Source organism: Hirundo rustica, chromosome 13 (genome assembly GCF_015227805.2).
Source record: "Hirundo rustica isolate bHirRus1 chromosome 13, bHirRus1.pri.v3, whole genome shotgun sequence".
In the NCBI taxonomy this organism is placed as follows: Eukaryota; Metazoa; Chordata; class Aves; order Passeriformes; family Hirundinidae; genus Hirundo; species Hirundo rustica.
The window spans coordinates 1,571,697-1,598,623 of record NC_053462.1 but is presented as its reverse complement, the minus strand read 5'-3'; the positions used below and the strand labels follow the sequence as shown (position 1 = coordinate 1,598,623).

Below are 26,927 nucleotides of genomic sequence, written 5' to 3'. Positions count from 1 at the left end.
GGGGAAAATGAAGTTGTTTTTTCAAGACAGAGGTGTTCCAAGTGCAAATCCAGAGTGTCTCTTTGGCACAGCACTTTGCTGTAGCTGTAAGAACCCGTTGGGAGATGGAAAGAAACTTTGGAATTACCTTTGCAACTGGCCGCATCTGGGCTGTTGCTCCTGGACGTTTTGTGGGGAGGGATGCTGTGGGGCTGGATCACAGCCACAGGAGCACAGCTTGCTGCAGCTGGGGACCTAGGACTGCCAGGCTCAGGGAGGGGACAGCCCCACGCTAATGTGGCTCTAGTGACACCAGTGCCGTGACCCAGAGGTGGGCAGGGACACTGTGTCCTCCAGCAAAGACCTGACTGATCTGAGAGCGCTGGTGGTGAAGACGCAGTGAGCTGAGCGAGGAATAAATTGAGTGTGTACATCACAGGCAGGTCTGAGCTTTATTGATTTTCAATGAAAGGCTGTGTCATGAATTTTTCTTTCCCACTGTATTTGCTGGAAAGTTGCATCTCGTCTCCAAGCATTAACCACTAACTAGAGAGCTCATTTTTCGCCCCCCATGAGATGCCCCCGGGGGGAGGAAGGTTTGCACATCGTCTTTTTAAGCGTGTGATGGATGCAGCAGCTTTACTAATCCAACACCAGAAGAGAGAGCCGGTATTAGCAGCGGGAAATGTTATGTCCAGCAGTTCAAATGACTTACTGCCAAGGGGATGCGTGTGTGATGTGTCTTATTTGATGGGCTGCTCCAGGATCCATCTGGGAATGGTGTCCTGCTGTCCCCAAGAGGGATAGGGCATCATCTGGGTGCTGTCACTGCTTTTGCTGCTTTTGCCTTTCCTCTCAATGACAGGAGGACCCTGAAAGAGAGGGAGCATACTCCCTATGGTAAAACCCTTTTGGAAGCTCCTGTTGCCTCCTGCTTTTAAACTGGTGTTCAGAATTTGGAGCATCTCTTTAATCTTGAAGTAATTGTTTTTAAACATTAAAGAACATTTGGGAATGAGTATAGCATGAAATGTTTTAGGAGATATTTCTCCCTATCTTCAGAAACTCCTACAGATCTTCTTTGCTTCCTTATGAATGTGCTGAGGACTTAGGGGAAAGCGTTGAAACCAGTTGAGGTATTTAAAAACAGATAACCAATGGAGAAAGTTGGAGAGGCTTAGGATGGGTTTGTCTGGTAAAGCGGTAATAGAGAGGAGGAGTTTGGCTGGAAAAGAGGCGATGGAGAGATGTTTTACCAGGTTTTGGGTAGCACTGTGCAGTGAGATGTGCAGTGACAGCAGCTTGTGTCCTCACAGGGAGAGGCTGGGAAGCCTTGCAGAGTTGGGAATTTGGTTGGAAATGCCCTGGAAGGGTTAATTCTGGTGCCTGGATGTAACTGGATGCACTGAAGCTGAAGTGGAGCAGTATGCAAATCTATCCACTTTCATAAACTGCTTAATTAGGCGAATGTTAATGAGACGTTAATTACTGTTGTGCCGGCGAATCCCACGGAACGGAGATTATGTTTCTCTTCAAACATCCAGTCTTAATTATAACTTGCGCTTAATTCCACTGTCTTGCTTGGGACGGAGCTGGGATGGGAGGATGAGCGCCAGCTCCCATGGCTGCAGAGCATCTCCCATCCTTGCCCATGCTGTGCTGGTGGCTCTGGGAGTTTGGGGATGAAGCCGTGGGGGCAGCAAGGGTGGCTTGGGGACAGTGGCTACAAATCCTTCGCTTGCAGCCATCTCCTCGTGCTCGGGTCCAGCCCGGCAGCAAATGCTCCAGTTGTCCGCTGTGAGCAGGCCAGGGTGGAAGGTCTCATGTCATGTGTAAAAGCTCCCATGTTTTCCTTTGTGGGCTTGGGAAGCCTTTGGGAAGTCTCTGTTGGTGCCCTGTGCACTCCAGGGATGCCACATTGCTCTGCCCTGGAGGTGCTGGCCCGGACTGGTCAGACTGGGGTGGGGAATGTGAGCATCCAGCATGTGCCTTGTGAGCGTCCAGCATGTGCCTTGTCCCTTCCTTCCTCACTTTCTGTTTCTACCTGCCTTGGTCTTCCAGTAGGACAGCAAATGCATTCTGTTGCCTGTGATTTCTAGTTCCTGTATGGGTTTTTGTGGCAAATTGCCAGAGTTCTTTCTTCCAGAGTGCCTGGCACACATGAATATTTTTAAAGTATGGCTTCCACTTGGAGATCAGCAAGAGAGCACAGCAGTGATGAGCAGAGAAATGGCATCCCATTTTCAAATGGAACACCTGTTGTTGTTGTTGTTGTTGTTATTATTGTCATTATTTTACATGGCTTTCATTAAAGTTCAAGATAATATAACGCCTTCAAATGAAGTATTAGTGAGCCATGGAATCTGCATCCTCAGGGGTTTTTTGCTGGTTTTCTTCTGTGCTTTGCTGGTTTGCTGGAACCTCTGGGCTAACCATAGGGTTCTCTGGCTCATTGCTCATTGTGCCAGCTGGGGGGCAGAGAGGACAGCATCTTAAGGCAGAAACACGAGCTTTGGTCTCCATCAGAGCTTTTCTGGTACCCCTGAGGAAGATTCCTCCCAGTGGCCAGGCTCTTTATCCTCAGGGAGGTGCTTGCCTTGCCTCTGCTGGTGGTAGAAGTGCCCATGGGCTGCCTGCTCCACTCTTCCTGCCACTAGCTTCACAGGATTTTAATAACACACACAGTGGCATCTGCATGCCCAGAGCTTGTTGCCAGAAAACTGCAACAAAACCTGCAAAACCTGAGCTGAGAGCAGTGACAATCCTCACTCCAGGCCCTCTCTGATGGCTGGTGGTGTCTGGGGAAGCTGCTCCAGGGTCAGAGTCACTTTGGATCTCCTCTGCAGAAAGCGTGTTGTCCCCGAGCAATGATTCTCCGCACTGGGTGCTTTCAATTACAGAAGGTGTCAGTTTAGGTTTCGTTTCCTGTGTTTTTTTCTTTTCTTCCCTCTGTTCTGACTCTGCTGTTTGATTTCCAGACAGGTTTGATATTTCCTCTCCCAGCAAGCCAGCAAGCCCTGGGGACTTTTGTGGGCCGTTCCTTTGATGGCAGGCAATGTCCCGCTGAGAGTGATGGGCTGGCTGGAGAACCAGGAGCCCACAGGATGGGGGCTGCACCCATGGGAGTGGCACCATCAGGGCTCCAGTCAGCTCTGCATGCCTCCTCCAAAATCATCTGAATGTGAACTTTTTAATCGCCTAAAAAGCTTTTCTACCAGAAGAATTGTGTCCAGCAGCCAGGGAGTTTTGCCTTTTTTCCTCTCCTCTGCCTTCTGCATCTCTCAGTGTTGAAGCCTCTGTTAATTAATTAAGAATTAATTCATGACAATTTCTTTAATTTTTATAAATGGCAGGATCTAGCCACGTACCCACTCGCAGAGCTGCCTGCTGCTCCCTCCTCCCCTCTTGCAAATCTCGAACAAACAGAGCCCTGCTGCACAATCAACAGCTGCGTGGGAGGCAGAGCCAGCACTCTGCATGCGATTCCAACCAAATACAGCGTGTTTGGGAAACAGGGGGACACCGAAGCCAGCTCCAGGGGGACCAAGAGAGGCCATTGCCTGTGTTGAGCCCCCACTGCTAAGATTCCTCCTTGTGTCTGTGCTGCTTTTCAGAGCCCAGAAAATGCCACAAGCAGGACCGGGTGCTCCAGTGCAGCTCCCCAGGGTGCCAGTACCTGGGGTGGGTGCCCAAGGGGAACATCACAGACAGAAAAGCAGGCAGGAGAGGAGAAGCTTTCACTCAATATTCTGCCTGCAGCTGCTTGTCGCTTCCAATTGCTGAGCCCAGCACCTGCTGTCTTTAAAATAAAATAGAAGGAGGACAGAGGAGAAAGGAGGATTTGGCTAAACATCTAAATTAGCCTTATTGTGCTGGGAGCTGAACTGGGCGTGGGGTAAATCCATTCCCACAGCACAGTGTGTTTGTACTGAGTGAGATGTTGAGGGATAAATGGCTGTTTTTCATTCATTATCATGGCCTGGCAGCAGTGAGGTAGACAGAGGCAGTGCAAAGGTGATAAATGGGAAAGTTTCAGTTAACAAAGTGCAGTTGTCTCTCATTATGGGGACAGGAGTTCCCTTTACCAGCAGTCCTTGGGCTTGTGCAGTTGGAATTGCTCCTGCCCCTCATTTTGCCTTTTTTTTTTTTTAATGCCTGATAATTTGTTTCTTATTTACCTTCGCTTGCCAGGTTGATGGTATGATTACATGGGTTATGTGGAGGATGTGGGGCTCTCTTGCTAGTGCTGGGTGTGTGCTTGGGGATGCTGACGGGGGATAGAGATGCTCCTGGGGATGTCAAGGCAGGGAGATGTGCAAAAGGGGCTGCTCGGGGCTGTGGGAGCAAATCCCTGCTCCTCCAGGCAAGGGAGGGGAAAGAAGTGTCTCCCCGGCAATAGGCCAGAACCAAGAAAGCAGGTCTTCAGCAGGAACCTGCAATATTAAATAGTCTTTTAATGAAAAATACATCTGCTGTTGAGCTGCCTCGCAGCCCGAGATGCGCGTGTGCTTTTTGGTTCCGCAATAGTTGCTGCAGGACCTTTTATTTTACAATATTTGAAACAAAACTGGAATCTATTTTTAATCCTTTGCCTTTCCCCCTTTCAGTCTTCTCTTGTCATTCAGCCATCACGCTAACCCTGCAAAAGCTCAGTAAGGGTTTGGGAGAAGCCAAGGGCCGGGTTGCTTGCCCGGTTTAGAGCAGGAGGACAACCCATCCCTGCATAGTCTCTCTGCCCAGTGACCCTGGCTGAGGCTGTCCTGCTCAGGGCTGCTTTGCAAAGACAGACAGAGCTTTGCCTGGCTGCCATTTAGTAGCTCTAGCTTTTCAAGGAGGGGGGGTGGATTTTGTTTTCAGTGCCAGATTTGGGGCAGACCAGGCAGGATCTCCTCAGCCTGGATTTCACACTGTCTTATGGCAATCTTGCCCGGAGGCAGAGGTGAAGGCTGGGGCACAACAATTTACTCTTTGCTAATGCTTTCCATGCTGGGATTTCTTAGCAATTCCCGGAGAAACCAGCCATTGCAAATCCCATCCTGCTGGAGAGGTGCAGAAGGGGCTGGGGAGCTGGGCTGAGGTCCTGTGCAGGGTATTTGCTGCCAGATACTGATGGTACATTTTAACATCCCTAGCGGTGGCGTTTGTGTTTCGGCAGTGTCTGGCCCAGCCAGTGCCGTGGACAGCCCCTGGGAGCTGCCTTGCCTTTCCTGCCACCCGCTGCCTGCAGCCACGGAGGCCCCATTTATCTAGAGCAATGAGCGACTTTAGAAAAATAACAGTAAAGAAAAGGTATGTGAGAAACATCTGTGAAATAATAACAAGCTCCTGGGGATGGAGCTGCTTTCATCTGGGAGCTCTTTGTGAACTGCGGGTTGTTCCTGTCCCTTGTTAGAGAGGGAGCCGGGCAGCGATGCCCGCTCAGATCTTTCTTTCCTTTCAAGATCTCCGATGGCATCCCACAGGCTGGCGAGCCTGGGCCTTGCCAGCACATCCTTCCTGCTGCCCGCTGCTGAACTGGCTTTTAATCCTTCTAATCAGCCCCACATCCAAGCCCAGAGGCGGTGGGAGAGCTGGGTTCATCCAGGGCCGTTGTGCCTCCCTGCCACCTTACATCCCGAGTGAGGAATGTGGCAGGGCTGGGAGCTATGAGTATGGAACCCCCATGTCTGGCCTAGCTTTGTAAGGCTGAGCTGCCAGGTTTGCAGCCAGTCTCCTCCCAGCCAGGGTAGATGCTGCTCTACACTTGTTCCAGGTCTGGTCCAGACCCTTGGGGAACACCCAAGCAGTGCAAGTGCTGGCAGGAACTGTGTGCCTTTCTAGCTGGCTGGAAAATGTCCATCAAAACTTCATTTCCTGGGCAAAACCTGGTTTGGCCAAGCTACAACACTTGTGGGACTCTGTGTTGAAACCTGTGGAGGCTTTTGATGCTCCCACATTGGGGCAGAGGAGTGTGGACTCGGGCCTGGACCAGAGAGAGCTGCCCCCATGAGCAGCTCTGTGAGCAGCCCCAGAGCAGAGTGAAATATAAAGGGACCCCACTGGCAGGTGCTGGGGAGCAGGAGGGCGGATGGGGGGCTCAGGATTACACATGGAAAGCCCAGTGCTGGCCATGCCTCGGGCAGAGCTGGTGTTTCCACATGAAGCCCACATTGCTCTTCCAGTGCCTGCCTGGCTGTTAATGTGTGGTTATTTGCACATGGCTTGTGAGGGCTTTCAGCGTGGTCCCTGGTTGGACTTTTCCTATAATAAAATAATTTGCTGGAAAGAGGCACTTCTGTGAGTGAGGATTAAGGTGTAATTCAGTGTTTGCCTCTTGGTCTGTGGCATGCAGGGATGTGTGGGTAAAAGGTGCTGTGTTTGATTTTGAGGCTCAGTAGCTGAAATGCCCGATGTTGAGCTCAGGAGAGGAGGGATTTCTGCAGATTACTGGAGGTAAAAGGTGGGGCTGTGGAGGAGGAGCTGTGTCAGGCCCAGGTTACATCCACAAGGTGAGCTGGGGGTCTTGTGGGCTTGTTGTCACCTTGGAAGTGGAAGGAGTGGTGCTCTTCTGAGCCTCCAAGAGTGCGTTTGGACAGCAGTGAAACATCCATAGTGTGATTTCAGGTGTGGGTACTCACATTTCCACTGTGGTACACGAGAGCAGGATGTGGCCCAGGGCCTCTGGTGGGGATGCAGGAGGCCAGAATCAGAGTGCTTTAAGGCAAATGAAGATGCCCTAGAAGATGATTAGCTTTGCAAGCGGCATTCCTGTGTGCTGGAAACAGGGCTATTATGAAGTTCACACTAAGCCCTCGGAGACCTCTGGAGCAAGAGTGATGCGTGTGTCACAGTGCTGGTATTGGAAGGGTGCCTTCACTGCCTATCATCTGGCTGTGCTGACTTAGCTCCGTGGATCAATGCCAAACACAAAGCATCTTCTCCTTGGCCGTGACCAACCCACCTACTTGGAGTGGGTGATGATTTGTTTGTTCCTCAGCTCAGCTGGAAAAAAATCAGTGTCCTTGTGGGAGGGTGGGAAGAGAGAGCGTCACAGGGTGGCATCGCCTGAGGAAAGAAGTGGATTGCTGGGCTCAGGAGTTCAGCTGGAGCAATGTTCAGCGTCCCACTGCCGTCTCAAGGTGGTCCTGTGTGGCTCCTGCAGTCTGCGTTGGGCTGGGGCAGCACTGCCTGTCGGGTTTGGTCAACTCCTCCCCTCCAAGGTCCCGAGGGAGCTGCACACTATGGCAGAGGCCCCCATCTTCACTCTTGGGGGCTGTGGGGGTCCTCTTGCTTAGTCTTAAGCTGCCCAGAGCAGCCAGGCTCTCCTCAGTGTGCTGCCACTTCCCCCAGGCTCAGCCCAGCTCGGCTTTCCCGGTGCTGGTGTGGCACAGAACGAGACGTAGTTCCCTTCTTGGCTTCTGACGCCGTCAAGGCGAGAAGCGCTTGCCGTGCTCCTGATGGGGATGGGAAGCACCCTTTGGATTTGGCACTGTATCCGTGCATCCCTGCAGAGCTGTGCTGCTCACGGGGTGGCTCCCCAGGGCTCCAACCACAGCCGTGCTGGCAGTGCCTGTGGCTGCCAGCCTTCCTGCTGCTGCTGATCCAGCTGCGGATTCCCCTCCGTGCCGCCACTAACGTAAATCCCCGACTCCCTTCTGTGTCAGACACAGACATGCAGTGGCTGCTTTGCAACGAATTAGGTTTTAGGGGCTTTTTAAAGAAAAAGAGCTGGAAAGCATAAAGACCCCAGAACAGGAGCAGGAAGGAGGGGGAAGGTGCTGTGCAGGGAGAGAAGAGATATCAAATGGAGACAAAGGGTGTGGGAGGGAAAGACTGCCCTGGTTGCCTCCCCTAGCAGTGAGCATCCCTCCCCCTGTGCCGGCAGCCCCACCGCTGCCACCACTGCTGACAGGAGATTTGCATTAGGGGTGCGATGCTGCTGCTCCGCTGCCTCTCTCTGTCAGGAACGCTGCAGAGCAACTGGAATTCTGATTCCCTGGGGACTTGTGAGAGTGGCATCACTCCAGGTCAAGGATTAAATCCATTACAGAGAAGCACTTGGGGGAGAGCCGTGGACGCGATGCACATGGACGCTGATGCGTTAAACCCGTTTCCCATGGAGATCTTCCACAAGGCAAGCAGGGAGAGGGGTCGGGCACAAACCCCTCCCCGGAACTGCTCCAGCACTAATGGCTTGCCCAGCAAGCTGGGGGCATCCTGGTCATCAGCCTGGTGCTGGCTGGAGAAAAAAACCCTCCAGCCCTCAGCCTGCAGCCCCTCTGAGGCCAGAGGTGGCTGAGACCCTTCCTCTCATCATGCCCCTGGGTCCTGTGGGGCCAAGCTGGTGCTCTGCCAGCAGGTTATCAAACCTCAGGGGGTTTTTCCAGCCGTTGCTGCTCCAGCCACAAGTGTTGCACAAGCCAAAAAAAAAATCCATTTGGAGTGATCCCGGTCTGCTCTGACCACAAATGGCACCTGGGTCCCTGGAAGGTCGTGTTTCCTTGCTGCACTCTGACTCCCAGCGGGGATGGCTGCCTGCACATGAGGTACAGGCAGGTGCCGGCAGGTGTGCTGTGCCACTTCCTTCCTAGGTGTTGTCTAACAACTGAGAGGATGCAGAGAGCCTTAGAAAACTTCCCAGATTCTCAGCCCTTTCCCAAAATGGGTTCTGGAGTCGAAGCAATCAGCCATTCTGATTTGCTTTGAAAAACATGTATTTTCAGTCTCCATGTAGTTTTCCCTTCTCTTCCCTTCCATCTTGCATCCCCACACACTTCCTTTCATTCCCCTCCTTCCTCCTCCTTTTCATGAGCTATTTTCAAATGCCAGGAAGGGCGAGATCTGAGGGGAGGAGGAGTAACTGAAAGAAAAAAAAAGGGTGGTAAAATTATTTCACACGTTTATGGAAAGGAAAAAAAAAAAAAAAAAAAAGGTGTGGGTGTGGGGAAAGAGAACCGCTCCAGTTCCCAGAAGAGAAAAAGCAACTTCATTCATTTCCCGATGTAATTTATCAGGTAGGAAGGCTTGGTTACATTTCTGCAGCCCTGCAGTTCCCAGAGATGGTCCAAGTTGTCCCTCGTGCTGTGTTCCCCTGACCTGGCACAGGTTTGGTCCTGGGGCTTTGGGCTGGGGTAGGAGGATGCCAAATGGGGGGAAAAGGGAGGATGAGCTTCTGGAAAACGTGGCTTTGATTAAGCAAGCCTGGCTCTGGGAAGTGTAGGGGAGATATTACAAATATCACCAGCTTCATAGGAAGCATTTTTTCACACAAGGACAGTATGTTGGATGATTTCCCGTGTTTAATAAATAAAGCAACAACAGCTTTTGCTGGGAACTAGGAGTTCGGGTTGTGATAAACTTTTTAGCTGGCAAAAATCTCCTCATGTTCAATTGTTTTTTCATCTCACTGTTAAAACTGGAAATAACTATTTTGGCTTGTCCAATCATTCTTGATTTGTTTGTCTTACTGGCCTTCTGGTTCACCACAGCCACTGGACAAGGGAAATAACCCAAATCCTCAAGGAAGCTTTTCTGAGCAGCTCACTGCTGAGATGCTGGAGGTAATGCTGGCGGGCTGATGGTCTGTCTGTCCCACACTGAAGTTCTGTCCCCTTCATGCCATGAAGCTTTGGAGAAGGCCCTGGACTGGAGGAATTTGGGAGATCCAGCAGCAGGCATTAGCCTGCCCATCTCCTTGTGGGTGAGCCTGGGATCTTGGAGCAGGCTGGCATTTCACACCTTGGCGAGGGTGACATTTTCTTTGCAGCTTTTCCATGTTCAGAAGATGGCATTTCACCCCAAGAGGAAGCTGGTATTTATAAGGCAGGGCACTGGCATTTCATTCATTGTTACCATCCAGTGATTCAGACAAGGTCTCTTAGCTGGAAAGGTCAGCTGGGTCTCTGCTGTTCTTTGCTGCTTTTCTTTCTTTTTCCTTTTTTTTTTTTTTTTTTCTTTCCCTAAGGGGAAGAGGGAAAAACAAAGCTAAGTCACATGCCAGAACTGCTGATTGCCGTTTTCCTTGCCTGGAAAATTAAGGTGTGCTAAGCTATATAAAAGCTAGGACTTTCCAAAGTCCATCTTGCAAGGGTGTCTTTGGAAAGGTCCTTATTTTGCCTTGAGTTCCAAAGGAGCAACCCAGAGCCTGGTGCTGGGGTGGGAGCAGCGTTTGCCCCAGTGCTGTGCCAGAGCTCACCATCGCCCCAGTTGTCCTGCATCATGCTCTTTCTTGGAGCTGAAGCCCATGTGAGCCTAAAACTCCATCTTTCCTGGCCAAACACCAGGTTTTGTCCCCAGAGTTGAGGAGCAGGATGGGAAAATCAAATGCAAGTCCCCTCTGTGACTATGGGGTTCTTGTTGGGCTGGGGCAATCTAGACACTGCCAGGGCCTGGGAAACATAAATAAAATCAATAAGAAGCTGTTAAATTGTGCCTGAACCTCGCAAGGAACAGCGTGGGGAATTCTGGCTGCAGAGATGTATCTGCTGCCACTCTGCGGGCTGTGGCACATTCATTAAGCATCTTTAAGATGGATACACCCCCCAGTTCACCTCCTGCAAAAGCCTGGGAATTTATTTCCTCCTGAACCGTGCCATCAATCACTGGTGACAGCACCGCCTCGGCACGGCGCGGCTCAGCCACGGAGCAGCCGGAGAGGCATCGGGCTGGCTGCCCTGCCACCCTGGGAGGGGGCTGCCTGGGACCCCCATGCCCTGGCTGTGAGGAGAGGGGTCCCATTCCCTTGCTCACTGCATAGCCGCTGGGGAAAGGCTGTCTCACACCACAAATGCATTCGTGCACCTTTTCCGTGCTGTTCAGCACCTCGCTACCTCGTGCTGGCCTGCAGCCGATGACACGAAGATGTCCCTGCTTCTCTTGGCCATCCAGCACTGCCTCCATCCATCTCTAATCCCCACGGGCTCAGAGAGGAGTTGATAGTCCCACCTCCTCCCTCCCCTCTGTGCATCTCCCTGTGATCCTGGCCCCTTCCTCGGCACCCTGGCTCCGCTCCCAGCCCGGCATTTGGTGCTTACTGGGTGGATGCTGGGAGCTCCCGAGGCCCTCTACTGTGTGTGTGTAAATCTGAGAGCCTGAAGTCTGGGCAGAAAAATTTTGCTGTGCCTGACTTGATGCTTGTAGCTTTTATCAGAGCAGCCAGACAGGAGCAGGACAAATCCAGCGATGCGGGGCAGTTTGGGGGATGCCGACTGATGTCTAAGCTGCTTTGCTTCCCCTCCCTTCTCCGCCTGCTCTGTTAGGGATGCTCTGGACTGGAAAGATGTGACAGGTCCACTTAGCAGGAGGAAAGACCAGCTGGAGGGGGCTGAGCAACCTTCTTGCCCTGCACCCAGCACCCTCTGTCCAGCCCTGCCCGGACCCTGTGGCCGCCCCTTTCCCTCCTGGCGCTGACATTTCACCCTCCAGTGCTTTCAGCTGTCAGCCAAGCTGCACGTTACTTCAATTTATGCAGAGGCCTCAGTTTTACTTCTTCCTGCAATTTCTTCTGATGCTTTTAATTTTTTCCCCCCCATCAGCTGGGAACCTACAGATTTTCCCATAAGAGCAGAATAAAGACTTGTCAACCTTTCTTACGTGCTCCTTGAGATGAAAATAACTTCCTGAACTCCTTATACTGCTTTATTTTCTGCCACTTCTGCTACTCTGAGTGTAATTTGACTGACTAAAGGATCTTGAAGCTAAAGGTAAAAAAATAGCTAAAGTAGACTAATAATAATAATGGTAAAAACTGCTCCTGAGAGGCCGATAAGGGCCTGGAGATTCACACACCGGCATCGCCTGCCAGGGTAGGTGTGAGCCTGGCTTTTGTTCCCCAGCTCCATAAGCCAGTGCTGGGGGTGGGGACAGCCGGTCTCTGCAAAAATGGGATGTTTTTCAAGAGAAAAAAGGTATTGTGTCCTCTGTGATATGGAAATGAGTGAGGAGGTAAGGGCAGGGAGAGAGGATTTCTGATGGTAATGAGGTTTTACACTGGCTTTCTTGCCTTGCCTCCATCCCTCACTTTCAGCCGTAGGATGGAGTTTCAAAGGCTGTTGTATTATTTTCCTTGGATTATTTGTCACGTTTTTGGTTTTTTTTTTTTTTTAACCTTGCCTGTTGTGGCTTTTAAAGATAAAAGGTGGGAGCCGCAATGAAGGAGAATTTTCCTTCCCCTTCATTGGAAGGGCTGGGAGATCCTGCAGGAGTTATGGTTACTGATGGAAGGATGCTATGAGCTCTCACAGGCAGGTTAGATGGGCTTGGGAATGCATTTCCTCTCCCATCCTGTCCCACAGCCTCAGCATGGCTGGAGAGGGATGTGACCTGCTGGCTGGAGCAAAGGTTGGTGCCAAACCTGAGACCATGGTGGCTGTGCCCTCTCCAAGCACCGTGTCACTGGTGGAAACCAGCCCCTCCACAGTTCTCTTCCACTTGTGACTCTTGGAGGTTTCTTGTAGCACCCTCTTAGGAGAAACAGCCTCACTTTCACTTGACACAGCTGAAGGCTGAGTATTCCTCTTGTTCCTAACTCAGGTGCTGCAATATTCCTTGTGACTGTCCAGCAGTCGGGCCTTATTTAGTCCAAGTTTGCCTAGATTCCAGCCTCCAGCCACTAACTCTGGTCCAGCATTTATCTGCTGCCTTGAGGAATGCTCTGTTTTCCAAAGCCCTTCCTCATGCTGGAAGATGTGCCTCTTGATGGAACGGACTGGACACAAACTTCCTGTGCAAACAGCTTCTGGTGGAATGCTAAGGCTTGGGCTGAGTTCAGTTCGTTGTATAAAACATGGGCTCTTTGCTGAAAAGGGGAATTTTCTCCTCTGCAAAACCAGTAGCCCATGGATGTATCTCCCAGGGGAACAGGGTGGGGAGCAGACAGCTCTGGTCAAGGGGAATGAGGATCTGAAGCCGTTCCTGGGCGGTGGCAGGGTTGCTGCTGGCTCTGTGTTGCCACTGAATTTCTGCACGGCCAGCAGCGCCGTGAGAGCCTTGGCAGCGAGGGCAGCCAGGCTGAGCTCCACTGTCAGTGCTTTGCATCTGCTGTTGATCTGAGGAACTTCATTGGACCTCCCAGAGGAGGGAGCCTGCCCCTCCTGCCCCTCCTGCCCCTCCTGCCCCTCCTGCCCCTCCTGCCCTGACGTGAAGGACCACTGAAACGTGGCTGCTTGCAGAAAGTGCTGATTCAAAGGAGCTCTGCTAGGCTGCCGCGGGCCAGGAGGGCTCCCGGATCAAATCCACTCTTCAGGCAGGAGCTGCAGGCAAAGCTGCCTCATGGTGAGCTGTGCTGGTGTTAATGGCGGAGCTCCCTTTCTAGCCAAAGCTCTTGAGCTGTGCTGGTGGTGCTCCCCCCGCTGCCCAGCAGACATTGCTGCTCAGCTGCTTTGTTTTATCCCTTCCTAATTTTACAAGAAGTGACAGTAAATCTGTTCTGTATGCACAGGGCTGTGTGGGGTGTTTAAACAATCATTTGCATCCAGATGTGGTGATGGCTTTGGGGTATCTCCTGGCAATGTGGGTTGGTGTGGGATATATAATGCTGTAAAAGTTAATGTTCAGAGTCTGCTATTCAATCCGCAAGAGCAGGAGAGCATTTGGCCGTGAGCTGTGCTCTGTGGGGCAGTCCCATCGCCTGTGGGTGCCTGGGGTGTCAGCAAGGGGTGTCAGAGATGTCTCCTATCAGACCTTCCTGCAGATACTGCCACTGAAGGGCTCCCAAGCACGGGCAAAAGTACCTGCACAGCTTGTCTGCACATCCAAAAAGACCATTAGCCTGGGAGGAGGAGGAGGAGGGGGTTCAAGGGGACGTGGCTGAGGAAGATAAGGCCGTGGAGCGGAGGATTTGTGGGAAGTTAATGGGCATTGAATTGGCAGTATGCCCCAGCAAGTTCTCATTTCCCTGGCTCTGTGCTGGCTCATCCCCACCCCAGAGCAGGGAGGGAGCAGGATGCACCCACAGCTGAGGGCTGTGCCCCAGAACATCACGGCCAGGGAGTGCAGGGAGCCAGAGTTTGTGGCCCAGGGACCTTGGGCACACAGCAGGTGGCAAAAGGGATAAAGCAGAGGAAAATGAGGTTGCTGCACTGCTGCCCCGTGGGTGATGCCGAGGGAGATGCTCCATTTTAAATCAAACTCAGATCAAAGTGGAGATGGCTCCTCTGCTGCTCGGGGATGCATAAGGCTGTGTCTGAGCTCATAACTTACGGGCAGCTTTTACTACTCAAAGCTATCTCCTTGCTCTGCTTCACTCTTCAATGCCCTCACAACAACCCAGCATTTGCTCTGCTTCATATTCCACTGGCTTGGAAGAGCTGGAGGGAGATTGCCGTGGCTTCCCCTCTGGGCAGGAGTGACAGTGGGGCTTAGCCTCAGCCTGCTCTGAACTGGGCAGGATGCTGGCTCCTTAGGAGAGTTACTTTTGAGGCTTCCTTTTTTCTAGCACTAGGGTGGGGTATTCCCCCCAGTAGCTCAGCCTGCACCCCCAGGGTAAGTCTCTGATGAGGAGCCAAGGTGCAGCAGGGCTGGGGCCTGGCAGTCCAGTCCAGTCCAGCCCAGTGGGAAGCACTGCAACTTCCCTCTCTCCATGGGGCAGAGAGGGGCCACGGCCTCTGCCAAAGCAGGAATGCTCCAGTGTTGTTATTGGGTCTCTGGCTCTAGGATAACAGCTCTTCTCCTGTGCCTCCTGAGCACTCTCAGAAGCAGCACCATGACTGCTTAAGTCCTCCTCTCTGTCCCCCGTGTCCTTGACACACCACCCTGGGGAAGGCTCAGCAGTCCAGGAACATGACAGCAGTGCCTGCCATAGGGTCAGGAGCATCCTTGATGGGGTGTGCTGCGTTTGGGAGCCACGGGTGAGGGGTCAGCCCTGGGTTGTGGCTGCAGGTGCTTTGGCTCTGGCATCTGCATTCGCTCTCCTTCATGTCCCCCACAGAGCTCAGAGCTGCCTGGGAGAGGTCTGAAAGCAGCAAGGGGATGTGGTGGGACGGTCACCTGCAGGCCAGACCCTGCTTGGTCCAGCGTTTTCTGCAAGACTTTTTCCCTGCTCTCATTGCCTTGCTCAGGCCTGGACGGTTGAAATGGACTTTACAGCCCCAAATCCCTTAATCTCCAGTATACTTAGCAGTATTAGCCAGACTACAGAAGTCATATACTCAGTAATTGCACACAGTGGAGGACACTCTGGCAATTTCATGCTGGAAGAAAACGTGTTACTCATTTTCCCCTGTCTTCCACCCATCTATGCAGAAGTACATTGGTGCCAGGATCGGGATAAGTTAAACATGCAGAGAGAAACGTCATAGCTGAAATACAACCTGCTCTCCTGGAAATTAACCCAGGCAGCTTTGCAGAAGCTGTGCAGGGTGAAATCTGCTCAAAGTGGGGCCTAAGGCTTCAGCACATCTTAGCCGCTAATGCTAAGCAAGTTATGCTAAGCAATTAATATCCTTTACTTCTTTACAACGCTCCCTTTGTTTTTATTAAGCATCCCTGCTAATACATTTAGCAAAGCTTGCAAAGCCTTTCAAAAGCCATGATCAGCTTCCATAATCTTATATACAGAATGATCACAAGCACCAGACCTAACAGACTCAAAGCTAGTACGATTACCACTGGGTGGAGCAGGAGGTTATAAATTCTTGTGGCTGACCACCCCAGGTCAGTTTCCCACCAGTGGTGTTCTCCATCTCTTTTTCCTCTTTTGAATACACACACGATTCATCCCCACTAGGGTGGACAGTAATTATAGTTGTGGGGTTTTTTTTCTATCAATTCATATATGTTTTAATACTTGATGTAAGTCATCATGTTGTGATAGTTTCCTTACCAGCATTAAGATTAATTCCAGTTGAAATAGGTAACAAGTCTTTAACTAGTGTATAATTAGACTGTAACAACTGGCGGGATGGAACAGGAGCTGTATAATTAAAATCATACCCTATAATTCCACTAAAGTTACAAGTGCAAATATTCAAAGGATTATTTGTATCTACAATAATATCACCTACTAATATAAAACCACAAAGGGTCCTTAAAAAAACATATCCTTTTCCATAAGCACACTTGCAGGGATTTCATCGGCATGTGTTTCAAAATGACAAACATCTTGCTCAGTGTCAAGACATGTCTTGGGGTATAATGGTGTTACGTTTACAGTTGGATCCTTGTTGTTCCCGTATACTGTTCCCACCTGTGTCCACTTTGTGGTATCCATGTTCCACGGGAAAGAGGATGAGTGTATTGTAATTTAGTGTGACAATTGGCTATGTGCTGTATACGGAAGCATGATATTATTAAGACAGAAACGGTGACCTTCTTGTTAATGGGGTCATAATTGGCCAAATACCACCAGGGTTGAAATCCTCTTCCAGTTGTGTTGTCCCAAGCTACTTTTCAAACCTCTGTGGGTAAGGTGCTGTGTTTGCCTGCCCTTGTAATTGCTGTCACCTTGGAGTGCATCCACAGCTGAGTGTGGATACACCTAAGAGCTGGGGAAAGACTGCCCTGGACCATTCCAAGTGCCTCTACAATCAGCCAGTGGTCTCTCTCATTAATTTTCTCCCACAGAGGCAATATATCAGATAAGAGCCATTGATTAGTCCCCAGTGCTAACAGAGAGGATCGCAATGGGTGTTCTAATTTGCTTAAATCACTTGTTGTTACACTTAGTTTATTTAGGAGCACTTCAACATCTATACCATTTAGGACTCCCAGTCCTGTGTCTGTAATACCAGTTGCATCCCTCTTTGTTTGCTTTGAAGGGGAATGAGCAGGGAAAGGGTAATCAGTCCTGGGTCAACATGTCACAAGTGATGGTAATTATATACTATTACTTCTTAAACTCTTATCTGTCATCACGCAGCAACTGGTATTAAAGTCTCGAGCAGCAGCTGGTATTATCAAGGCAATGAGACCTGTCCTTCTGTTTACCTTTGCTCAGGCTAAATAACAAACCTTATCAGATGGACACCAGAAAGCAAGAGCCTTCCTGTCAGGTGTTTCATGCATTGGGAACCTTGTTCCTATATAATCTAGGAAAAGGATCTTCCCTTTGGATTTGTTAACTTTCCACTAATCCGGATCATCCATCATTTTTATCCTTAGCTATGCTGTAGCACTAACAGAGTCAATAATACCAAGAGTAGCGAGATGTCCCATTCATTCTTAGCTGATGCGAGAGTTTTTCCAGGAGTCAGTCATTTGTCAGCTGACTGGCTAGTTACCACCTGCTGGAGGGAGAATGGTGTATCCATCTTTCTTTTCCTAAACTTTTAATACAGGAACATAGGAGGATGGCACGTGGCGCTTCCCACTTAGGTTCCAGTTTGTATTTTCATGAGAACATGTTAATTAAAATGACATCTCCAGCTTGTATATCAGGGACCTGTATTTCCAGAGGTGTGGGCTGATACCATGGAGCATATTCTGTTATTTTCAAACTCCTCCTGCATATATATGATGTATTGTGTCAACCATCCATCAGATGAGACCAGTAGGTGTCTTAACTGGATATTACCTTCTTTAATAAGGCCCTGTGTCAACCTGTCTTGTTGGAAAGGCTTCTACCCAGCCTGGCAGCTGATGTATTATCACTAACAAGTGTATTCATTGCTGCTACATCAGCCAAGGCACTTCCCTCCCTAATTTCTGTAGCGGCCTTGGTATGTGGCTGGACAATGTATTACAGCAATTTCTCTGGGTACCTGGGGCTGATTCCAGCACTTGTGTATTTCTTCTCCACTTGATACTTTTTTCCCAAATGATGTGAAAAATCCTCATTCTTTCCGTAGCTTTGCCATTGTGTGGCATACCCTGAGGGCATACCGGGAGATTTTTGGCTTGTTTCCCTTTTCTCAGTTGTTCTATACAGGTCAGGGCCGCCAGTTCACCCTATCCTCGCTGGGAGTGTGTCGTGGTTGCACTAAGCAATTAATACCCTTTATTTCTTCACAAGATGAGGAGGCAGTCCCTCATCTTTACAGCTGGCTGTTTGTACGTCCCACGCCTGGTGCTGCTCCTGTTTGCAGAGTCGATAACTGATGGCAGAGAAGACTTTACTGTCTGAGGAATACTTATGCAAACAAGCACAATGGCTTAATAGGGAACACCCGGAGAAATCTCCAAAGAAAGCGCCGTAAATTGCCCTTCCCGTGGATTTATGGGGAGATTTTTCACAGATATTTATGGTTTCCCAGGTGCGTTGTTGTGATTCCTTAGTGCGGATTTGCGTGGCGTGATCAAGGAGCCGACGAGAGGGGAACGTTGATGGGGTAGCCCAGTGTTCATACCAAGATGGTAATGATGGAAATTACTCCTTAATCCCTTGGTGAATTCCTCTTGTGTGCAGCATCTGTAGCTCTGCCAGCACCAGCTGAGCACCTGGAGAGGCTGGCGAGTGGGGCTGGGTGGGTTTAGGTGGCCCTGATCAATTTAGATGGTCCTGATGGGTAGGTCACCTGCCACAGCCCTGTCTGAACGCGCTCCCCCATCCACCCTGCAGGGCTGGGCCACACCAGCACTCCCCTGCTGCTGTCCACAGCCAAGCCATTGAACCACATCTCTTCTTCTCCTCTTTTCCAGGTTCCTTGCCTCACCAGCAGGTCCTTGTAGGATTTCAGCTCTGGTAAGTGCAGTTATGTTTTCTCCTCGCTGAGTCCACGTCTGTTGTGAAAGTGTTGCTTGGGGTTGGAGGGGCACTGGGGCTGGGCACCACCACTGCTCCCCAGGCAGGTGGAAGAGCCTGAGTGTGCCCCTGTTAAGGAGCCAGTTTCTGCTGCACTTCACCCTAGAATTATTTGCCCTGTATGCTGAGATATGTCTGTCGGTGCCCTCCCATAATCCATGAAGGGAAACAGTGTGGACATCTTTAATCCTTCCTGGGCAAACCTTGTTGGGTGGGAACTGAAAACTTTAGTGATTGGCATGATGTTTGTAATAAAAGCTGGGACGTATTTCCTCTGGGTGGGGACTCAGGGGACCTTTGGAACAATAAGAAGGTGAACTGATGGGTCGAAGGAGAGCACAACCTGCCTGGGGACCTTTGCAGAGGATCTAGGCTTAGAGAAGCATTTAGGACCTGGAAGAAATGTGAATGTCAGAAGCTGCAGTCCTGGCTACAAGCTAGTGTTGTCACCTATAGCCTTTCCAGGAATGTGCTCCTCTCAGGCCACCCTCTCTGCCACCAGCCACCCAGCTGACCCTCCTGCGGGACCAGTGGGTAGAAGGACAACATTTCTGGGCTTTCTCAGGCTCAAGTGCCTGTGCCATTCAGCGTTTGATTTTGTCACATTTCCAAAGTCCCCATGGGTTTTCTGACCTCAGCTTTAACCCAGTGGAAAGGGTCCTGGTTCTGTGGTGAGGTAAATTAGCAGGGGTGTCTCGCAATCAGCGTGGCTACCATGTATTGTGTCATCTTCACCTTTGTCCTCTTGACGTGTTCTCTTTAAAAAGTACACATTTATCAAAAAGAGCAGCCTCTTTGTTTGATGCTATCTGTTGGTTTGATAATTAAGTCCCATGGAAGGCACTGACATCAGCCACGCGCTCAAGGATTTGCCACTAATGTCCCAGGTTGCAAGGCCTTGTTGAACTTAACAGGTTTTCATTTCTTTAGCTGCAAATACTTCACTACTTGGGGCCTAAAATTATTGAAGGGAAGATTGTTATGGTGATCTCAGGGTTTTGAGGTGCTGCTGGCATGACCTTGCTCTGAGACAGAGCTGTTCTACGGCAGGGACACCACTGTCTGGGGCACATCTAAGCGTGACGGGGCAAACGAAGGTTGTGGATCCTGGTGCCGAGGGAACTGCCCTGATGTCCTCTCCTTGTGCATCCATCTCACCAGAGGGCATCAGGCATGGTGTGAGATTACCCCAAAAGCTATTCCTCACTCCAAAACTGTGCAGAGACTCCTAGTCCGTGATGCTTTGCTCATGACCTTGGCAGCCTCAGTGGGAGCAGCTCAGGCCCTCGGGAGAGTTGTGCTGAGTTGAGGAAGCAGCACGGCCATGCTCCAGCACGTGGAGAAACTCCAGCCAATAGGTGGATGAACCAATCTAGAGATTTTTCTGTGTCAGGGCTGTGTTACATTGGGAAGTGAACATACAGCTCTGTCTTCCCAGACAATTCCTGCAGGAGCAGCTCTGGCCACACTCCCTCCTGCAGCAAAAAGCAAGTGTCTGTAGCTGCAGAGTGGGGACAGGCAAGACAGGACCCATTGGTCCTCCAAAACGGGGAGAAAGTGGAAAATGGCCTGGAGGAGGGGGCAGGGGCGGAGAGGTGGCCATGGTGATAGAATTGCCTCTCCTGACACAACATAATCAGCTCATGTCTTCTTCTCCCCAGTCCTCTTACACCCCTCCCTGCACATCTCTCCCCAGACACGGCCGTGTATGTTAGCAAAGATAAAAGCTCTCTTCCCACGCGGGCTCTTCTCCCTCAGCATGCTTAATCATGAGCCAACGTGGCAAACAGCCTTCCTGAGAGAAGCCTCAGGCTTGGCTCTTCACTCTCCCTCCCTGCCTTTTGCCTCTGCTCCCACTCTGCCCCACACCCCGGGGCTCCTCGCACACCCCTGCAGCCTGCGCAGCCATCACGTGCCTCTGATAAATGAGCTTCATCTGCACCCAAAATTAATCACATTGTCATGCTGGCAGAGGATGAGGCAGCTGCACTGAAATGCCCGAATCCCTGGCTAATTTATCACAGGGGCTGGATGCAGAGCGGCTCGGCGGCTCCTGCCGCATGGGGACATGCTCCGGAGAGGCAGATGGTGACTAGGAGCTGTGAGGCCTGGGAGCGAATGCTTGGGAGGACACATTCTCCTCCTCCTCCCCAGAGCTCAGCCACTGATTTTTAACCAGGAGAACCTGGTGGGAGATTGCCTGTGCCCAGGAGGGCCGATGCTGCTGGGGACAGCCTGGCTCCTCCGAGCCACCTCGGACCTGGAAGCTGATGTGTCCTCCTGTGCTGGAGCATGCTTGGGAGCCCAGAGCAGAAGACCAATGAGGAAAACGAATACAAGGGAGTTACTCCAGGATTTCCAAAGCCATGGTCTTTGTGGATGGTTGGAAGCAGCCAGCCAGGCTGATGTGTCTTATTCACTTCATTGCTCCAGTTTTGCTCATCAGAAGCAAAGTGTTCACCGGCTGTGCCCGTGACGGGCTGGGATCTGCATGGAGAACCAGCTCCAGGGCCAAGGGCTTCCGGCTGGGCCAGTTCCTGATACAGGATGTCAAGGATGGGGGCCAGTTGTGATGTTTGCTCCTGGTGTTGTGTGACTTTCTGGGATCCACATCATCCTGCTTGCTTGTTGGTTGCCAGCTGCTCCTTTCCATTTCAGTGTGGATTTGCTGGGCCAGGTCTCTTCTCCTAAGTTCATCCCTAGGACAGACATGGATTTCTCCAGTATATTCCCTCTTGCTTGTCTTGCGGTAACTAATTACTAATTCCAGACCAGATGCAGCTCTGGAGTGCTCGTTAACTAATTGGATGCCTTCCAGCAAATCCCAGCAGTCCCTCCACGATGGGAAAGTCATGTGTTCCTTGTCTGCTTCCTGATTGCTTTTTCCCCCCCAAAGTCGATGGGAGCACCTTGGAAGATCCACTGGGGCTGCTCTCCTGGAACTGGCAGGGGGCTGTCGACAACACAGCAGGTGCTTCCTTGGAGGTGCATAATAACGAACAGCAGAGCAAAGCAACACACAGATGCCCTGGACAGTGACTGGTGGCATCCTTCGCTGTGCTCCCAGGTGCTGGAAGAGGCTGGAAACCTGCTCTGCCCACTGGTCTCTCAGGGTTTCACACTGTCTCTCTTTGCAGATGTTGTTGGATGTGGGTTTTTTCCTCATAGCCTGGCAGAAATGCTGGAAAACTGTAGTCCTGTGCAGTCTGTATCTCTGTGTTGCTCATGCTTTGCTGTCATGGGGAGAACCGGTCCCATGTTTTTAGAGAAAAGAGGCTTTTATCAATAAAACTGAGCTGCTGGTGCTCCCAACAGCTTGCCCAGACAAAACAGTGAATGGCTTTTGTTAAAACTTTAAATGTTAACTTAGAGGGGCATGGACTCCCTTAGATCAGCCATAAGTTGGTGTTCAGATAAACATGGAGTTTTGAGGAGGGAGAAGGGGTGTTTTGGTCTCCTGTGCCTGTGAGGTCTCTGGCCAGTGGGCACCAGCAGTCATGGGCAGCTGAGCAGGAGACAGTGGAAAGCTCAGTCTGAGCATCTCTGAGCCTCCTCAGACCCTGCAGCCTGCTGGGCTGACACAGGAGCTCTCCTCCCTCCTCACCTGCATGCTTCAGAGTGGATTTTGTGCTGTGCTTGTGACTCTGTTTCCAAGCTCTTTGGAAAGGCAGATGTGTGTGTGGCTGTGAGCAGGAGACATGTCTGACCTGATGTTCATCCTTGTTTCAACTCCCCTAGGGCCTTTGGGGGATGATGCAGCCTTCAGTCAGCACGGAGGAAGAAGCAGTTCTCTTGGCTCAGTTGCATGCTCAGAGTGAATTGCTGCCAAGGGCTCCCATGGGTGCCACCCCTGACCCTGGTGGCGTGGTGATGGCTCCCGGTCGTCAGCATTGCTCAGCCTTGTGGAGGCTGCCTTATTTTTTTTCCTATGCTCCTATTTTTTTTAAGTCAGGGCTACAGCTGAGGTTTTGTAGGCACCCGTTTGGCAAAACATGACTGGTTTGTGCCCACTGTTGAGTGGAGAGGCCAGGGAGGAGGCAGGAAGCAGCTGAGATGTGATGTGGGGAATTGGAGGTGTGTGGTGACACCAGAGCAAGAACTGGTCACATGGCCTAGGAAACAACAGCTCAGGTTTCCAGAGAGCGTTGAGAGGGTGGAAGGCAGCGTTTCTGGGGAGCCTGGCAGCAGAGGATGTCCATGCTGGGAGACTCCATGGCATGCCTTTGCATGGGCTGTGTGAGGAGGAGTGCTGAGGGTCTGTCCCAGGTCTCACAGGGGTGGCTGGGCTGGTGCTGGTGCTGGGACAGGGCAGGACCTCCTGCCAGAGTCAGGCCTGGGCACCAATGCTGGCTCTGCTCAGCATTTGCCATACCCTGGGCTGGGAGGGAGCTCAAACACCACTCCAGGAATGTCAGAGAGAGGCACCCCCAGCAGCACATGGGATGCTCCAGGGATGCTGAGCCACCTCAGCAGAGGGAAATGCTTGTCTGTCCAAAGAAAAGGCTTTTCCAGACTGTTAGAGCGTGGGGAAAGCCTGTTGTGGCTATTTGGAAGCACTTCATGGTTGGAGGTGCCCAAGTCTTTCAGGACTCAGTTTCAGAAAGGACGTGTTCCCTAGAAATTCAAAGTAACTGACTGCAGATCCCTGTGTACCAGCAGGCAGGGCAACGCTCAAGGACTTGTCATGACAGGGCTGCCTGCTTTTTTCTAGGTGCAAATAACCGTGCCACAAATTACACCAGACCTTGCCGTCCATTAGCAATCTGCTGCTTTGATCTTTTGTCAGTGTGAAGCAACTAGAAGTGTTTCTTTGGGTTTAGTCCAGCCCTAGGGTAGTGAATTGGACATCTCTTGTCCCTCTGTCTCTTGTAGAATCCATATGGATGTAATGGATTTAGTGGCATTTTGCATCTTCCTCTGTCCAGGCACAAATAATGGTATTTCACCCTGGCACCCAGTGGTGCAAAACCCCTGCACCCATGTTTTGGAGAGGGTTGTGCTGTGAATCCTTGTGCTCCTCTGAACTCAGCCTTTGGGGGCTGGGCATGGTTTGAGAGGGGTTGGGCATGGTTTGTGTGGGGGTTTGTCACAGTTTGTGTTTCCTTGAACCACCGTGCTTTTGGACAGAGCTGGAAGCACCAGCCTCCTTGGCATGCTCCAAAGCCAGCTCCAGCCAGCTGAAATAGCCTGGTGTGACTCTGCAGAGCCTGATTTCTAGTCCCTGTCATTAAACACCCAGCTGTTGAGATCTTTTACATGTATTCAAATTGAGACTTGGCAGGCGTAAGGTGAGCAGCGAGCTCGCCTCGGTGACCAGGAAGATCTGTTGAGCTTTTAAAGCAAACTCCATCACACTTCAGCCAGGCTGGTCAGGGATCTGAGCACGCCAGGGATGCTTTCATGGGCTGAGTTGGTGAGACTGGACGGGAAACTTTGCTCTGTTGCTGCTGGTATGCATCCCATGGGCGAGAGCGTGGGAGCTTCCTTAGAGATGGGGTCTCCAGGCTCCAAAAGAAGTACCCAGAGCTCCCTAAGGCACAGAGGGGCTACATTTTGTGCTGAGGTCTCAAAGGGAGAAGAGGGCTCAGCATCTGGAGATTTTCCAGACAATGCCCATAACTGCCTCATCACACTGGAGCTGGCAGGAGAAGATGGCTGCTCCCCTAAATTCCAGATTTGTCCATCACTAGCGATAATGCACCGAGAAATAAATGTCACTTACAAAATTTATGGGAGAAGCTGCTTTGCTAGTCTCCTTTTTTTTTAAGGTTACACTCAAAATTAAACCACATCTTCCCCCAAGGGGGAGCAGCAGGCTGCCACCGTAACGAATGTCCCGGTGTGTCACGGAGCAGCGCACATGTGTGCGCCGGCACCGAGAAGCAGGGCGGCGCAAGCGGAGCCGCTCACGTGGCTGGATAGCTGAGGAAAATCGTTCTTCTCGTACTTACATTTTATATGGCAATTTCCTGGCCGCGGGGAAAAAAAAAATCCCCCCCCCCAAAAAAAAACCCCAGCGGAGAGTTAAACAAGCTCAAAACCGAGTTCCCAGGATAAAACCTGGAGCGTGATTTCTTTACGCAGGGCAAGCCCCTACTCCTCGCTTGTGCGGGCTCACGTAGAGCATCCCAACCCGGCAGGATGGGATCCCGGAGCCCCACGGCGTAGGCAGCATCACCTCGCAGGAGGTGTTTATGGCTAAGCAGAGGATCGGTGTGGCTTTGAGGACTGTTTTCCCTCCCTACCCCGAGCCGGGGGGCGGCAATTCGAGGTCCGGCTCCCCCCGGGTCTCTTCCGTGCCGCGTGTCTGGACGGGGCGCTCCGGTTGGGAGACGTTCATCAGCTCTGGCAGAGGAGCTAATGCGATTAAGGGCTTTTCTCACCCTCCGCTCAGTGCTCATTAACACTTCCCCGCTAAGGAGTTTAGAAGCGTCGCCTCATCTCGCCGCGGCTTTGGTTGGTGACGAGGGGAGCGGGCGGGCGGTGCAGGGGGAAAAGCTCCCCGACCCTATATGGGCTCTGTCCGGACAGCGACAGGGTAGCACCGGGACGGGACGCGGCTGCGAGAGCCGCTGCAGCGCAGGGCGATGCCACCGACCGCAACGCTTCCAGCGAGGAGTGCTATTTCTGCCGGGGGTTGGGAGCTGGGGAAGGCAGATGCTCTGGTTGAGGGAGGGTGATGCTGCCTGCCTGGTAGCCTGCAAACGGAGACCTACAAACAGCTTCTCCGTGGTGTCACAACCCCGTCCTCTGCGCAGGCAGGGAGACAACCCAGTTTTGGAAGCCTCCTTCCCAGATCTCACAATTGAGAACCGGGAGAGATATTTTTATTTGGTCTTACAAGTAGGTCTTGAGACATCTCTAAGTGGGTGCTTCATAGTCTGCGTGGAAATGAAACCCTCCCATGCGCCACACAAAGCCCTTCACAGCGGCCAGCCCGAGGCTTTGCCCTGCCGCCTCTATCAACCCTGCACTCTCCTTTTGCTCCATGTCCCCGGGCAGCTCTCCTGGGGGCACCTGGGGCAGGCTGACACGAGTTCTGACCCCTACCCAGCAAGATTTGATGCAGAAGATGCTTCTAGACTTTCTGTGGTGGGTCCCAGATGTATTTTTAGTCGCTTGAAATGTGTCAGTCTGTGTTGAACCGAAGAAGAAAAGTGTATTTGATGAATTTTTTTTCCCTGAATATTTTAATTCTTCCATCCAGAAAACCTGATTCTCCCATGAAAATTGTGTTTCCTGTTTGAAAACAGGTTGTTAACATGCCAGTCATCACTACAGAAGGCTGCTTTTCCAGGGGCTAATACTTGAAGATTGACTGATTTCAATATCTAGCATTCTACATCCTCTGATTCAGCCTTTTCCCTGCATCATCGGGGCTTTTGTGCTTTCCCTTTCTCTGATGTGGATCCTCTGGTGCCTTGCAAGACCCAAGCTCCTGCTGCAGCTTGGGTCAGCTGAGCTGAGGAAGACCTCTGCACTCTGCCTGCCTGGCCACTTCCATGAAACCTCCAGGAATTTAATAACTTTGAGATTTTCAGCTGTCACTCACAAGCCCCTGAATTTGACGACTGCTGAGTCGGAGAGTAATTGGGGTAGACAGACAACACGTGGAGCACGTGATGGCACAAGACTTGTTTTCTTAAGGAAACCATGCCTACAAAAAAACCCCAACCCCCCCCCCGCCAAAAAAAAAAAAACCCAAAAAAACACAACAACAACAAAACCAACAAAAAAAACCACCCTGAAAATACCTCTTTCCTTTTTTTTTTTTTCTTTCTTTTTTTTTCTTGTTCTATCTGCAGACAGCTCTTGACTGACAGTAAGGGAATGTGGGCTGCCTTAGGGTGGTGACACCCAGCACTGGGTGCTGTGTGGGCAGGATGGGTGTTCTTGTCCCTGCAGTCCTTGAGGACACGGGGATGAGAACTCAGCGTGGTGACTTTGGTCCCTTTGAGGTGACACCGGGTGTGAGTGAAGGACGTGACACGAGCATCTCCAGCAGCGCTGTGCTATTTAAGGGCAAACCATCAACTCAGAACCATCTTTTATAAGTAAAGGAGATTTTAATTAAAACCACGAATGGTTGCCAGTCTATTACACTGCACATTCTGCCAAATAGCAGAGCATTCTTTAAAACACCTGTTAAAATACTGAATGGTGCTGCCATTAAGAGATTTTGGCTGATTGCTAAGGTGCTGCCATCAGCCCTAGGTCTGTGCCCTGCTCCAGGTGGTGCAGGAGGTTTCAGCTGAAGCAGCCAACATTGGGTTTGGAGGTGATGCCTGATTGC

The 26,927-nt window shown here is 51.1% G+C and overlaps 1 protein-coding gene across 1 annotated transcript in view; it reads left to right on the top strand.

Moving 5' to 3' along the window:
• LINGO1 (leucine rich repeat and Ig domain containing 1) overlaps positions 1 to 26,927 on the top strand; it is a 138,898-nt gene that overhangs the window by 18,989 nt on the left and 92,982 nt on the right. Inside the window, exon 2 of the mRNA XM_040077249.2 lies at positions 18,532 to 18,574. The gene's annotated coding sequence lies outside the window, so the exon portion shown is untranslated. The remainder of the gene's footprint in view (positions 1 to 18,531; positions 18,575 to 26,927) is intronic.